Here is a 15,255-nt window from a genome sequence, read left to right as displayed (position 1 = left end):
CAATCCCTTATACTAAGTTTCTTGATACTGGACTCATCATCACTAGAACTACATGCAGCGTCATCCACACATTTCACTCTACTGTCCCCTTTCCTCCTGCAGACCTTGGCAAAGTGGATGACTACTCCACAACTAGAACATTTTGCTTAATGGCAGGGCAGGACTTGCTGGAAGCTATGTGTGACACACTATCACAGCGGAAGCACCTGAAGTTACCCTGCCTGAAGAAATCTTAGTTTTTAATTATCTCCTTCTTGGGTTTAGCAGTACCCCTTGTTTCAATTTTACTGAATACCTCAACTGGCATTTCTTTAACTTTTTGCTTAAGCAGCTTAGCACTGCAGCTAGACATTTCAGCCTTTCTAGCAATATTTAAAACATCCTTTAACTCAGTGTCACCATTTATCCATGACCTCTCCTGGATAGCAGGATCCTTAGCATGCATCACAACTTGGTCTCTGTTAAACTGATCCAATAAATGGTCAAACTTACAACCCATAGCTAGCTTCCTTAGGGCTAAGACATACTCATCCATTGTTTCATTTGCCTCTTGTTTCCTATGGAAAAGTTTATATCTTATGATAACTATATTTACTTTAGGTGCAAAATAATTGTCCAAATCATTCATAATGGCATCAAAAACATTTACATCACCACCTCCTAAGGCTCTGGTCATCTCCTCATAAGCTTTCAGACATCCTGGACCCACAGTATGTAATAAAATCCTCTTTTTCCTTTAAGGTGTCATCTTCCAGCCTTCATTGATGGTGTAAATGAAGTTAAGAAAATAGGCCATCCACTCAGTCCACTTCATACAGGGATTACCTCCAGCAGGTCAAAATGCTTGGGGAGGTTGAAAAACATGTTTTTTGACAAGCCATGACAACTGGAGAACAGTACTCAACAGTTCAAGGTGTGACCTAACAGTGTCCTTACTTCACCAACAAAGGACTAGGCTGCTGGGCAATTTACTGTTTAAAGGATGTATAACAAAATTATCTCTTCTTTCAGCAAGGGTATTAAATTACATACTTGTGGTGACAGTCTCCAACGAGGTGTGCATATTACTGTGTGCTTACTGAAACACACTTGTGTTACAAACAGGTGTGCATGTCACAGTGCTGCAGATGGCCTCTAAAATTAATGCTCTTAGATGTGCGCATAACCACACCGCAAAGGATAGCACTAATGCAGAAAGGGTGTGCGCGTCACCATGCTGACAATGCACCTCACAAAACGATGTCTAATGCAGAAGGGGTGTGAGTGTCATCGCACTGACGATGCATCTCCATCACCGGTGGACAACGTAAGGAACCTGGGGGTCATATTTGACTCCAAACTTACTTTTAATGCGCAAATAAATAAACTTGCCTCCTCTGTATAGTACACGCTAAAACTGATTAGGAAACTGCTGCCATATATCCCTCCTGACACCTGCAAAAAACCCTGGTAACCTTGCTGGCTCCATCAAAAATAGATTATGGGAATGCATTTTATGTAGAGCTGCAAAAACAGCTATTATTAAAATTACAGTGGCTCCAGAATGCAGCAGCCAGGCTGGTACTAGATATTCCCAAGTTTGAACCAGTGGCCCATAAAATGAGAAGTCTCCACAGGCTCCCCGTTGAAAAAAGGATCCAATTCAAGTCAGCTTGCCTGGCTTACAAAACTTTGCATGGATCAGGGCCTCACTTTCTGAAAATAAACTTACTACGTTATGAACCTCCTAGGACTCTAAGGTCAAGTAGTGCCAAGCTTCTCAAAACTCCCAGATTTAAACAACTAAGATGTGGGGGAAGAGGTTTCCTACTGGACACAGTAAAAACCTGGAACAAGTTACCTGTATAACTAAAAAACAGCCCTTCACTGTTGTCTTTTCGTAAGAATCTGAAGACTTGGCTTTTTTCAGCATAGTCCTGCCTGGCTGTCGCACAGCTCTTTCCAAATCTGCAGCATAGTCATTTAGCGGCAAGACGCCCTCGGGCATTTGAGCGCTCTACAAATCCAATAAATCAAATCAAAATCGAATCAATCAAAATCTCCAAAACTGATGTGCAGAGATTCTCAAGATGGTGGCACGCAAGGTCACGCAACGTGACCCGTACGTGAGGAAGAATCCCACAATGCACCGCACCAACTGAAGGGAGACTTCAGTCTGCGTTCCACAGCCAGAATTCTAGAGATCGCAGTGAGCAGTGCTGACGTTCAAGGAATTTCCATAAAGCACAAGCACTCGCAACTCTTAAATTCCAAAGGTCGTATGCGCAACGGTACACCGTTATACGCAATTATTCTACTTTGTACTAAGGCAGTACAAAGTAGAATAATTAACCATACAACTGCCAATTCAGCAGTGACACGTTCACGTCCTCTTCTTTCGCCCAAAAGTTCAGTTCCTTCAACTTCAGTGCAGACTTGAATTAGCCGGCTCAGCAACACGACACTCCACTCAATTTGTGTACATAGAAAATTGCGCTGTAAGAGCATGTAAACACGCGTAGATCCACCAGTGTTTCACTTGTTGCCACTTGTAAAGTGGAGCTGGACACGAGTGATGGAAAAGTTAGCTTTATTTCAAAGAAAGAAACGCAGGAAAGGAAGACCTCCCATCCATTGTCCAGCTCAAATGTCCACTTGCAGCAATCTAGAATCTGACAACTAATGTGGGCAAGGAGCTGGGCGAGGAGCATGGAACCCATATATGTAATAATCGAATAATAACAAAAAGAAGGTAAATACAACATAACCCTCTCTGTGAACTCAAAATGCCCCAAGAAAGTATCACAAAAGTGAAATACAAAACCAGAGATGATTTACAATGTTTGAGGGGCTGATAACATAATTCAAAAGGATGGTACCGCTGCACTTACAAACACCTTCAGAAACCAATCCCAGACAATTAAGCAGAAGATAGTCAGACACCGGGATGTACTTAGAGATTTCCCTTTAAGCAGGAGAGTGCTCTTTCCGCGTGTTTGCGTGTTTTGTTATCTACCCCAGAAGGTTATTTTTATGTGGGGTCTTCCGAGTAGCACGTGTCGGGTTGCAAAAGACATCTTGTGGGCTTACCAAGAACGTACAGGGGCTTGGAGCCCGCCAGTGCTTACTACTAGTTTCCTTCCTGTGTCTCTCATTTGCCTGATTCTTGTTACGTTTTTAGGTTTCGCCTGAGTCAGCGCATGCGCTGTCTGCGAGACATTTAGACAGGGCTTTTAAAAAGTACTACCACCGCTTTGATTAGCCTAGCACTTGCGGGTATGTGCGCGTGCACCATCTGGAGCGCCATTACTTGCGTGCTTTTTAAAAAAAAATCCTTTTTGCGCGCGTGCACACACCTCCTTGGCTTGTTATAACTTAACTGGTTTGCTATGTAGCGGTGAAGCCTCTCTTTACAACCTCTCGTGTTGTTAGTGTGTTATGCTGCCTGTATATTACCCATTCCCTTTTAGATTTAGTTGCTCCTATCAGTTTTTCTATCTTCTAGTATAGTAAATAACAGTCTGTTGATTTGGGAGCCATCAATTCCTCTACCCATCACAAGCAATCTATCTCCTGAGGCGGAAGCCGGGAGGCGAATTTTCGCTATTTAAAAAAAAAAAAAAAAAAACTATTGTCACTTATCTTGTGTTTTAAAACTCACCTAGCTTGCAAAGCATTCTGTGCACTTGCTCGAACCTGATCGGACCGTGCAGCTGACTCAAGCGCTGCCGCGAAGCCTGACCAGAACACTCCTCCTGACGCCATTAGCGGCGAGACAGAGACCACGCCCCTTTTTTCAGGCCACGCCCACTCCCGCTGATACATAAAGACGCTGAATACAAGCGCCTTCTATCACAAGCAACCTATCTCCTGAGGCGGAAGCCGGGAGGCGAATTTGCGCTATTTTTTTTTTAAAAACGAACTATTGTCACTTATCCTGTGTTTTAAAACTCACCTAGCTTATTCTTCACCTCCCCTTCCCCCCTCCGGAATAATAGGTCGTATGTCAGCGCTGGGACGCCCTAGGGTAGCTACGCGATTTAGAAATCCGCATTCAAATTCGAATTCAAATTCATGTCTGGGTAAACCTATTGTTAGTTATAGGTGGTACGGCTGGTCCATGTTTTAGGTGGGAGCGGGGTGTACACGCTTCATCTTGGTCTGGTATTGATAAATGGGCCCAGGGAGGGTGGGATTTTTCTCCTACTTTTATACTGAGCCATACACTGAAAAACAGCATAACCCTCTGAATTATTTTTTTCTTGTCATGTTTTTGTTGCTGCCCTTTCCTTTTAAGTATATGTGTGGTCCTTTTTTTTCAGCTGTCGTCTTTGTGGACTGTATTACTGCCTGTATCACCAGAGTTGCTTAATAATGTTTTACTTGCTGTCTGCCTCCATAAGTTGTATGTACTGTTTCACTTGCTGACTACTGCTGTACAGATCACTACAATTGTGGGCGAGACAGTTGAATCCATATCCTTAATTGAAAAACACTCCTAGGCCTTTACATTTCATCAAATGCTAAGTGCCTAGTTTGTAAATAAATAAATAAGTGCTGAGGCCTACGGTTATTGTTAAGAGCCATCCACTGGTGATGCTGAATTTGTGAGTTGCCAAATACCAAGGCTATTTTGTCTTGATTCCACTTTGTTTCCCCCCCCCACCCTCCTCTTTCTTTCTCTTTTCTCTACTCTTGCAGGTTCCTGGTCATCCCTGCGTCGTCCCTGGTACCCTACTTTTCCTTCCTCTTCTATCCACCTTATCTGCTTTTTTCTCTTGCCCTGGGTAAAACTGATGACGAAGCTAGGGTCCCCAAAAATAAGTGTCAGTGCCCACCATCTGCAGCCACCAGCACAAAATAAGCAGTGCTATTGTCGCCCACAGAAGCCTCTTGGAAGTCCTGTAGCACTGCCACAGAAATGAGCATCATGATTATGTAAATAATGTAATATTACACTCTGTGAACTATTCAGAAATTAGAAAAAAGTGTTCCTGTATTGAGAATACATTAGGCACCCCCTGTTATTCCCGTGCACGTTTTTCTGATTAGCTGCCGCGACATCCCTGCCCATTCACTTGCTCCACCACATCACATCCTGTTATGTGGTTGGCATATTTACACTCTGCACTAATTCCTTGTAGTGTCCCCAGGATGAAAAAAGTATTCAGTTCCTGCTGGATTGGCACAGGATGCCGCCATTCAAGCTGGTGAGAACCAAAGGCACGCATTTAGTCAAGATCTCAAAGGGACAGTTTAATGATGCCTTATCTGCGACAATAGTACATCCTACTCTCCCTGCCTCCTCTAAGAAAAGAACCTGGTCCCAGAGATGAGATGCTTATCCTAAAGTTGCTGGGAAACTGCAGCAGGTCGTGTCAGTGCTGGTACTACGAAGCCCCCTTACCTCCCTGTGCGGCAGAACATACCCAGACACTACGGTTCTTGTCACTTGTCCTTCGGAGAGGGTGTGGTGTCAGTGATGGGTCACCATCACAACACCAGGCCTCTGCCACCCTCACATTCACAGCTGTAGCAGAACCTAGAGGCATTATCTATGGATCGCGGCCAAATATTAGAGATGATTTTTCTGTGGCCAAAGTAACTTGGAAACAAGCAGTGGCTAACCAATAGGTCTCGCCTTTGGGCCCTTATTAGTGTTTATCACCAAACAACCAAGGGCTTTGACTCTCCTCAGTAAGGCAGAGTCTGAATTACTAATAAACCAAAACAAGTGCCAGTACTGAGACCTGATAAACTAAACAATTTGACCAACAGACTAGAAACATAAATTTTTAGTCCTGTGATTGAGTTAATCCATCAAATTTGCTTTTTATTTTTCAATTTTTAAACCAGAGAACATACAAAATATTTATAAATATGTGCGACAGACATGTGAAATATAATAAGAACAGACGTAGATGAACAGATCACAGTGCTGTAAAAATCACTACACACACCCTCTTTCACATTCACTCCCTCACTCAAAACTGACTCCTCTTCACACAAACTTACATACATACACAAACACAACAAAACACTTGGTGGTGCAAAGAAAAGATTAGGAAATGAAATGGGACCTACGTGATCGTATTAGCACAATTGTTACATTATAAATTAAAGACCTGATAGGCGGCAGCCTGAAAAATGATTAACAATATTGACCTTCCCCTAAACATTTGAATTATATCTTTATCACAAGAATTTGCAAAATACAGCTGGCTTATGGCGTAGGTCAAACCAAAACAAGACAAGGTTGACGCGTTTCAAACCGGACCCTTTTGTCCGGTTCTCATCAGGACCAGAAGATAACCTGAAAGAGGATACGAACAACATCTTTAACATCACACGTAAATATTCAAATAAACTACGATGGCGCCTCGCCAAACGAAATCACCTCCTACCTTGTTCTAGAAAATGGCTTTAGTCAATTCTCGGGGAGCGTGTAATTCTATTAAAATAAATCACAAGCAACAGTCTGGGTTAGTGACCACATATATCTCACCCTTTCTGTCATTCTCTTCTTGGATCTAACACATCCGAACAACCCTCTTGGTTTGGTCTTACCTCCAGAGGGACGGATGGATGTGGGGAAGCTGGGCTGTGGGTATACCGGGGGACCCGAGTTATCTGGGACTTGTAGTTCTTAAAAATGAACACGGAGACCGGGTTAGGTTTGGGACGGGCATGGTCTTTTGCAAGCAATTAAAACTATTTGGAAAACGGGCATGGCCTGTTGCAAGCGATTAAACAGAGCGGTAGACCCTTACTTCAAAATAAAGACGGCGTCTCATAAATAATTGGAGAAGATTCGCCCCCATCGGAGGTTACTGCGACGTGGGTGGCGCTTTCCGGTTTATTCTTCTTTTCTGAAAAAATTATGACAACGGACTGAATCTCACAAGCGATACTTGCGATTTGGGCAGAAAGATGTCACAACTGCAGTTATGAGGCTTACCGATCCGCAGGATAACTTCAAAGCCTGCTGCTCCGCGACCATCGGCATAGGAATCACCGCGGTTTCCTGGTTGTGGAACCCGGAAGTGCAGTGTCTGCCTAAGATTGGGTGGCAGCGCCACGTGATGCGTCACGCTGGTGAAACTAAAAGCTTTCTTAAAGTGCCCACAGCACTGGGATGTTCGCGCTTGTGTCTAGTGAATCCCTGATGAGTGCTTGCAGTCCCCAAAGCGCTGGAATGTGAGGGGGCATCTCGTACTGTCAAGTGCTATGCATTCGAACAGATCCCATCGGCGATGTGGTTAATAAACCCTCGCAATTTCTGACAATTCATTAAGACCATTTGTGGCAGTATTAAATTTCATAATTAAATGGGCCTCACGTTGGCTGAGTCTTGCCACAATGTCATCACCTTTCACATCTGTCTCTATTTTAGCCAGAACAGTCCATTTGAAATCTGCCTCTGTGTGCCCTTTCATTATCCAGTGGTTCACCAATGGTGCGTATGCCACATTCCTTCGTACTCTGGATTTATGTTGTGTTATCCTTTGTCTGATTTCTTGTGAAGTTTTTCCTACATACAATTTCGGACAGGAGCATAGAATTCCATATACAATATTCTTTGTTTTACAGTTGGTAAATGTTGAATGCTTCCAAAAAATGCCTGCATGCTGAAAAACGTCTCCTTCCATTGTCTGATCGCAACAGGAACAGGTGCCACATCTATGATGGCCCTGGACTGGTTGTAGGCCCAGTAGACTTCGTAATGTTCCTTCCTTGTTTTTTGGTAATGCTGCTCACGTGACAAAATTAGCAATGCTTTTCTCTTTCTTGAAGTCAAAGAGTGGTGGTTTTTGTAAACTGATGTCTAAATTTTTAATCAGATGCCAGTTTTGGTGAATTGTCTTTTTGAGTTCATTGGCATTTGGACAAAATGTTGCTACACAAACAATTCTCTCAAGTGGTTGTTTAGTTCTTTTTTCCAGCAGAACCTCTCGAGGTGTCCACCATGCTAGTCGTAATGCGTGTTTCAGTAATTTTTTCGGGTAGCCCCGGTCCAGCAGGCGTTCCAATAGATTTTGGGCATTTTAAAAATATTCATCTTTGAATGTACAGTTACGCCTAATTCGTAAGAACTGGCCGAAAGGTAAATTCTGGCGAAGGTTGCGGGGATGGTTGCTTGTGTAATGCAACGCTTTATTGCGGTCCGTTTCTTTTCTGAATAGTGTTGTTGCCAATGACCCTTCAGATGCATACACTTTTACATCCAGGAAGGTAATTTTATGGGTAGAAACCTCCAGGGTGAATTGGATGTCTTTGGTACGTCTGTTGAGCCAGTTGAAAAAATCAAGCAGCTCCTCCTCCGTGCCCTTCCCTATTAAAAATGCGTCATCAATGTACCGCATCCAATGGGTGATACATGCAGAAAAGGGATTGTTGTTAAAAATGAATCTGTCCTCAAAGAGGCCCATGAACAGAACTGCCAATTCTGGCGCAAAAGGGCAGCCCATGGCCACCCCTTTAATCTGATAGAAAAAATCTGTCCCGAATGAAAAATAGTTTTTTTGAAGTGCAAACTTCGCTAACTCAATGATGAAGTTAGTGGGGACCCTCACTGGTTTTTCTCTGGTGTCCAAAAAATAGGCAAGGGTACCTAGTGCTTCCTCCTGCGGAATCTTGGTATAAAGTGCAACCACGTCCATTGTGACCAATAGCTGCTTGGATGGATCAAATTCAATGTTTGATAATCTGTTAATAAAGGCTGTTGTGTCCTGCAAATGTGCTGGAACTTGTGCAATCAAGGGTTTCAAGAAGAAATCAATATATATCGACACCGGTTCGAGGAGCGAATCACAGCCGGAAACTATAGGTCTTCCAGGAGGGTTTGTCTCACTTTTGTGGACCTTGGGGAGAGCATAGAAAACTGGGATGCGCGGATGTTTATTTTGAAGAAAAAGTCACTCTTTAGGTCCCAGGAAACCTTGCTCGAAGCCCTTTTGAACCAGGTAGAACAGTTGACCTTGAAGTTCCACTGTAGGATCTTTTGTGGATTTTCCTGTAGCATTCCGTGTCACTTAATTGTCTCATCACTTCATTCTTATATTTGCCAATTCCCCACAATACTACTGCGCCCCCTTTGTCCGCTTGTTTTATGACTAGCGATGGGTCATTCTTTAAGGAGAAGATGACATCCTTCTGTTCCTTGGACAAGTTAAAATGAGTGTATTGTTTTTTTGTTTCCATCTGGGAAATGGCTGATAACAGCGTTTTTTCGAAAGTAATAACTTCTTTCGGGATTTTATTGCCTGGTGAACAAAAGGTAGATCTCCTTCCATTGTCTGATCGCAACAGGAACAGGTGCCACATCTATGATGGCCCTGGACTGATTGTAGGCCCAGTAGACTTGTAATGTTCCTTCCTTGTGTTTTGGTAATGCTGCTCGCGTGACAAAATTAGCGATGCTTTTCTCTTGGACAAAATGTTGCTACACAAACAATTCTCTCAAGTGGTTGTTTAGTTCTTTTTTCCAGCAGAACCTCTCGAGGTGTCCACCATGCGCGTCGTAATGCGTGTTTCAATAATTTTTTCGGGTAGCCCCGGTCCAGCAGGCTTTCCAATAGATATACAGTATAATCAGCAACAACAAAGGAACAATTCGCAGCCTTTTTTAGGCAGAGGCCAATGGAGGGCCAGGGGCAGACCCCGATACAACTCCCAACCATGGGAGATGACAACGAGGCGCCAATTTTACAAAAATTAAAAGTAGCACCATTTTTCAACTTATCGGACCGAATCCTCACTGATACGGAAAAACAGGTTCTGGAAAAGGGGCTCTCTTTTGTGCCATCAAGAAGGACTGACTTCGTCAAAATGAAACTGGAAGCATTGGAATTTTGCCGTAAAATCAGACTCAAAACATTCTTTAGAGATCAGGAAAGTGTCGCGGGTACAGAAGTGACAGGTTTGAAGAAAAAATCTACCTTTTGTCCACCAGGCAATAAAATCCCGAAAGAAGTTATTACTTTCGAAAAAACGCTGTTATCAGCCATTTCCCAGATGGAAACAAAAAAACAATGCACTCATTTTAACTTGTCCAAGGAACAGAAGGATGCCATCTTCTCCTTAAAGAATGACCCATCGCTAGTCATAAAACAAGTGGACAAAGGGGGCGCAGTTGTATTTTGGGGAATTGACAAATATAAGAATGAAGTGATGAGACAATTAAGTGACACGGAATGCTACAGGAAAATCACAAAAGATCCTACAGTGGAACTTCAAGGTCAACTGTTCAACCTGGTTCAAAAGGGCTTCGAGCAAGGTTTTCTGGGACCTAAAGAGCTACTTTTTCTTCAAAATAAACATCAGCGCATCCCAGTTTTCTATGCTCTCCCCAAGGTCCACAAAAGTGAGACAAACCCTCCTGGAAGACCTATAGTTTCCGGCTGTGATTCGCTCCTTGAACCGGTGTCGAAATATATTGATTTCTTCTTGAAACCCTTGATTGCACAAGTTCCAGCACATTTGCAGGACACAACAGCCTTTATTAACAGATTATCAAACATTGAATGTGATCCATCCAAGCAGCTATTGGTCACAATGGACGTGGTTGCACTTTATACCCAGATTCCGCAGGAGGAAGCACTAGGTACCCTTGCCTATTTTTTGGACACCAGAGAACAACCAGTGAGAGTCCCCACTAACTTCATCATTGAGTTAGCGAAGTTTGCACTTCAAAAAAAACTATTTTTAATTCCGGACAGATTTTTTCTGTCAGATTAAAGGGGTGGCAGTTCTGTTCATGGGCCTCTTTGAGGACAGATTCATTTTTAAAACAGTCCCTTTTCTGCATGTATCACCCATTGGATGCGGTACATTGATGACGCATTTTTAATATGGAAGGGCACGGAGGAGGAGCTGCTTGATTTTTTTCAACTGGCTCAACAGACGTACCAAAGACATCCAATTCACCCTGGAGTTTTCTACCCATCAAATTACCTTCCTGGATGTAAAAGTGTATGCATGTGAAGGGTCATTGGCGACAACACTATTCAGAAAAGAAACGGACCGCAACAAAGTGTTGCATTACACAAGCAACCATCCCCGCAACCTTCGCCAGAATTTACCTTTCGGCCAGTTCTTACAAATTAGGCGTAACTGTACATTCAAAGATGAATATTTTCAAAATGCCCAAAATCTATTGGAACGCCTGCTGGACCGGGGCTACCCGAAAAAATTATTGAAACAAACATTACGACGAGCATGGTGGACACCTCGAGAGGTTCTGCTGGAAAAAAGAACTAAACAACCACTTGAGAGAATTGTTTGTGTAGCAACATTTTGTCCAAATGCCAATGAACTCAAAAAGACAATTCACCAAAATTGGCCTCTGATTAAAAATCTAGACATCAGTTTACAAAAACCACCACTCTTTGCCTTCAAGAAAGAGAAAAGCATCGCTAATTTTGTCACGTGAGCAGCATTACCAAAAAAAAAGGAAGGAACATTACGAAGTCTACTGGGCCTACAACCAGTCCAGGGCCATCATAGATGTGGCACCTGTTCCTGTTGCGATCAGACAATGGAAGGAGACGTTTTTCAGCATGCAGGCATTTTTTGGAAGCATTAAACATTTACCAACTGTAAAACAAAGAATGTTGTATATGGAATTCTATGCTGCTGTCCGAAATTGTATGTAGGAAAAACCTCACAAGAAATCAGACAAAGGATAACACAACATAAATCCAGAGTACGAAGGAATGTGGCAAACACACCATTGGTGAACCACTGGATGATTAAAGGGCATACAGAGGCAGATTTCAAATGGACTGTTCTGGCTAAAATAGAGAGAGATGTGAGAGGTGGTGACATTGAGGCAAGACTCAGCCAACGTGAGGCCCATTTAATTATGAAATGTAATACTGCCACAAATGGTCTTAATGAATTGTCAGAAATTGCGAGGGTTTATTAACCACATCGCCGATGGGATCCGTTCGAATGCATAGCACTTGACTGTACGAGATGCCCCCTCACATTCCAGCGCTTTGGGGACTGCAAGCACCCATCAGGGATTCACTAGACACCAGCGTGAACATCCCAGTGCTCTGGGCACTTTAAGAAAGCTTTTAGTTTCACCAGCGTGACGCATCACGTGGGTGCTGCCACCCAATCTTATGCAGACACTGCACTTCCGGGTTACACAACCAGGAAACCGCGGTGATTCCTATGCCGACGGTCGCGGAGCAGCGGGCTTTGAAGTTATCCTTCGGATCGGTAAGGCTCATAACTGCAGTTGTGACATCTTTCTGCCCAAATCGCAAGTATCGCTTGTGAGATTCATTCCGTTGTCATAATTTTTTCATAAAAGAATAAACCGGAAAGCGCCGCCCACGTCACAGTATCCTCCGACGGGGGGCGAATTTCCTCCAATTATTTAGGAGACGCCATCTTCATTTTGAAGTAAGGGTCTACCGCTCTGTTTAATCGCTTGCAACAGGCCATGCCCGTTTTTCTAATAGTTTTAATTGCTTGCAAAAGACCATGCCCGTCCCAAACCTAACCCGGTCTCCGTGTTCATTTTTCAGAACTACAAGTCCCAGATAACCCGGGTCCCCCGTTATACCCACAGCACAGCTTCCCCACATCCCTCCGTCCCTCTGGAGGTAAGCCCACACCAAGAGGGTTGTTCGGATGTGTTAGATCCAAGAAGAGAATGACAGAAAGGGTGAGATATGTGGTCACTAACCCAGACTGTTGCTTGTAATTTATTTTAATAGAATTACACGCTCCCCGAGAATTGACTGAAGCCATTTTCTAGAACAAGGTAGGAGGTGATTTCGTTTGGCGAGGCGCCATCGTAGTTTATTTGAATATTTACGTGTGATGTTAAAGATGTTGTTTGTATCCTCTTTCAGGTTATCTTCTGGTCCTGATGAGAACCGGACAAAAGGGTCCGGTTCGAAACGCGTCGACCTTGTCTTGTTTTGGTTTGACCTACGCCATAAGCCAGCTGTATTTTGCAAATTCTTGTGATAAAGATATAATTCAAATGTTTAGGGGCAGGTCAATATTGTTAATCATTTTTCAGGCTGCCGCCTATCAGGTCTTTAATTTATAACGTGACAATTGTGCTAATACGATCACGTAGGTCCCATTTCATTTCCTAATCTTTTCTTTGCACCACCAAGTGTTTTGTTGTGTTTGTGTATGTATGTAAGTTTGTGTGAAGAGGAGTCAGTTTTGAGTGAGGGAGTGAATGTGAAAGAGGGTGTGTGTAGTGATTTCTACAGCACTGTGATCTGTTCATCTACGTCTGTTCTTATTATATTTCACATGTCTGTCGCACATATTTATAAATATTTTGTATGTTCTCTGGTTTAAAAATTGAAAAATAAAAAGCAAATTTGATGGATTAACTCAATCACAGGACTAAAAATTTAAGTTTCTCGTCAGTTGGTCAAATTGTTTAGTTTATCAGGTCTCAGTACTGGCACTTATTAGTGTTTTGTCATGCAACAGTTGATGTTGTTGCACCAAGGAAATTGTGCTGCATAACTTAATACTTATCAGGCCCCAAAGGCGAGACCTATTGGCTATGCCCAGGGCTTGAGTCGGGGTACCACGCGGGTGGATGGCGTCCCCACTTATTTAACCGGGTGGACGCCATCCCCCCTGCCAAACAGCTGGACTTCACTCTTTGGCCTCTCTGGGACGAGGAACTCGGAGCTCACAGCACGCTGCTCACGCGCTGACTCTCAGATGCAATCGCAGCTAAGGGGTGAGCGAGGGGAGGCAATGAGCCCAATGGTGCAAGCCACCTTTCGTGATGTCACTTCCTGTCGGGACGCCACTTCTGGTGACAGCGTCCCCCCACTTCTTTTTTTAGGACCTGTGCCCTGGTTATGCCTATGCTTGTTGTGTTAGTCTTGCATTTATTTATCCTTGCCATGACGCATAGCTCTTTAGTCATGTCTTCTATTGACTAGCTTCTGTACCTTCTTTGCAAGTTTTTAGATATTTTTTTTGTTTAAGCTCTCCACGAGGGTGCATGTGATTTGTAGCTGTCTCTCCCCCTGCTTTTATCTAATCTTGCTCTCTGTCCATGTGCTTCTCTCACACCACCCACACCTGTGTTGCTCCATAGACTTTGTGCTTCTGCCTCCACTCTCCACTTTTCTCTTTCACTACTCTCTTTCAATGTGTGCTTCTGTCCCACGCCCCAATACGCTGTTGTCCTTCGCCCATGTTCACTCCCACTTGTTGCTTCTCGCCACCTGCCCGTGTTGCCTCACCCCCGCCCACTCGTACAACCATCTCATCCATTATTATTATTATTATTTTTAAAAGGCGATTCGTGGTGTTTCAAAACATTTATTAGAAATAAAATAAACAGTTGATATAGTTTAGAGAAAACCTATCGTACTCGTTCGTACGAAAGCAGAGTCGATTCTTTACTCTGCCACTAGATGGGAGTGTAAAACAATGTAAAAACATCGGGACAAAAAAAATGTCCTGTCTTTTCTCCATATTCATTTTTCAGGATGACAACACCTTTGAGGTTAATGACCACCAGGAGACTTTACCACTAAATCCTATACTGATGTAATGAAATCTAATATATGCTACGTAATGAATTATGAGATGTTATTTAGTTTCACGGTTTTATTACTTCAATCAGTTAGGACCATATTCCCTTTTCTATGATTGCTCACTCATTGAGCGCACCTGATGACTTTATGTTACAGGAAACACATAATAAAGTCTGTAGATGTTTGAACAGAAAATTGTCTTTTTTTGACACAATAGGTTTTAATCCTTTCAGTATAAAGTATAACAAACAACAAAGGCCTATGTTCGAAAACCCAATTAGTTGTTTTTCCAAATTTTATGGCATAGTGTTAGCCATTCAAATATAAATATTTTTAAAGTAAAAACTGCGCAAAATTGCGTGCCTACTGACAGATCTGGAAAATCCACAATTTAGTGCTATTTCGTCGCATATGTAGTGCGATAGACGGCTCACAAAGGGTATTTATTACCTACAGGAAATCATTATCAGAGGAAACTGTTTTTATTCAATTGGTGTTCTCCCTGTAAGCCCCATTGTTTGTTGTCCAGGAGAATAATACACGTTAAGTTGCAGAACTTTCGAAAACAAGTGTTTTCTTTGTTTACTGCACACACTTTTCCAGTTTACCTTTTAATTAAGTACAATGATATGGTAACATGTAAATAGCAAACCAAAAATTATTGTGCCAGCCAAATAAACAAGCAAACAGACCCCAAAAAATCTCGTAGTTTTCCTGACTCCACAGCGCATGA

The sequence above is a fragment of the Lissotriton vulgaris genome, chromosome 4_1 (assembly GCF_964263255.1).
Source record: "Lissotriton vulgaris chromosome 4_1, aLisVul1.2, whole genome shotgun sequence".
Classification (NCBI taxonomy): Eukaryota; Metazoa; Chordata; class Amphibia; order Caudata; family Salamandridae; genus Lissotriton; species Lissotriton vulgaris.
Note: the sequence above shows the minus strand (reverse complement) of the source record.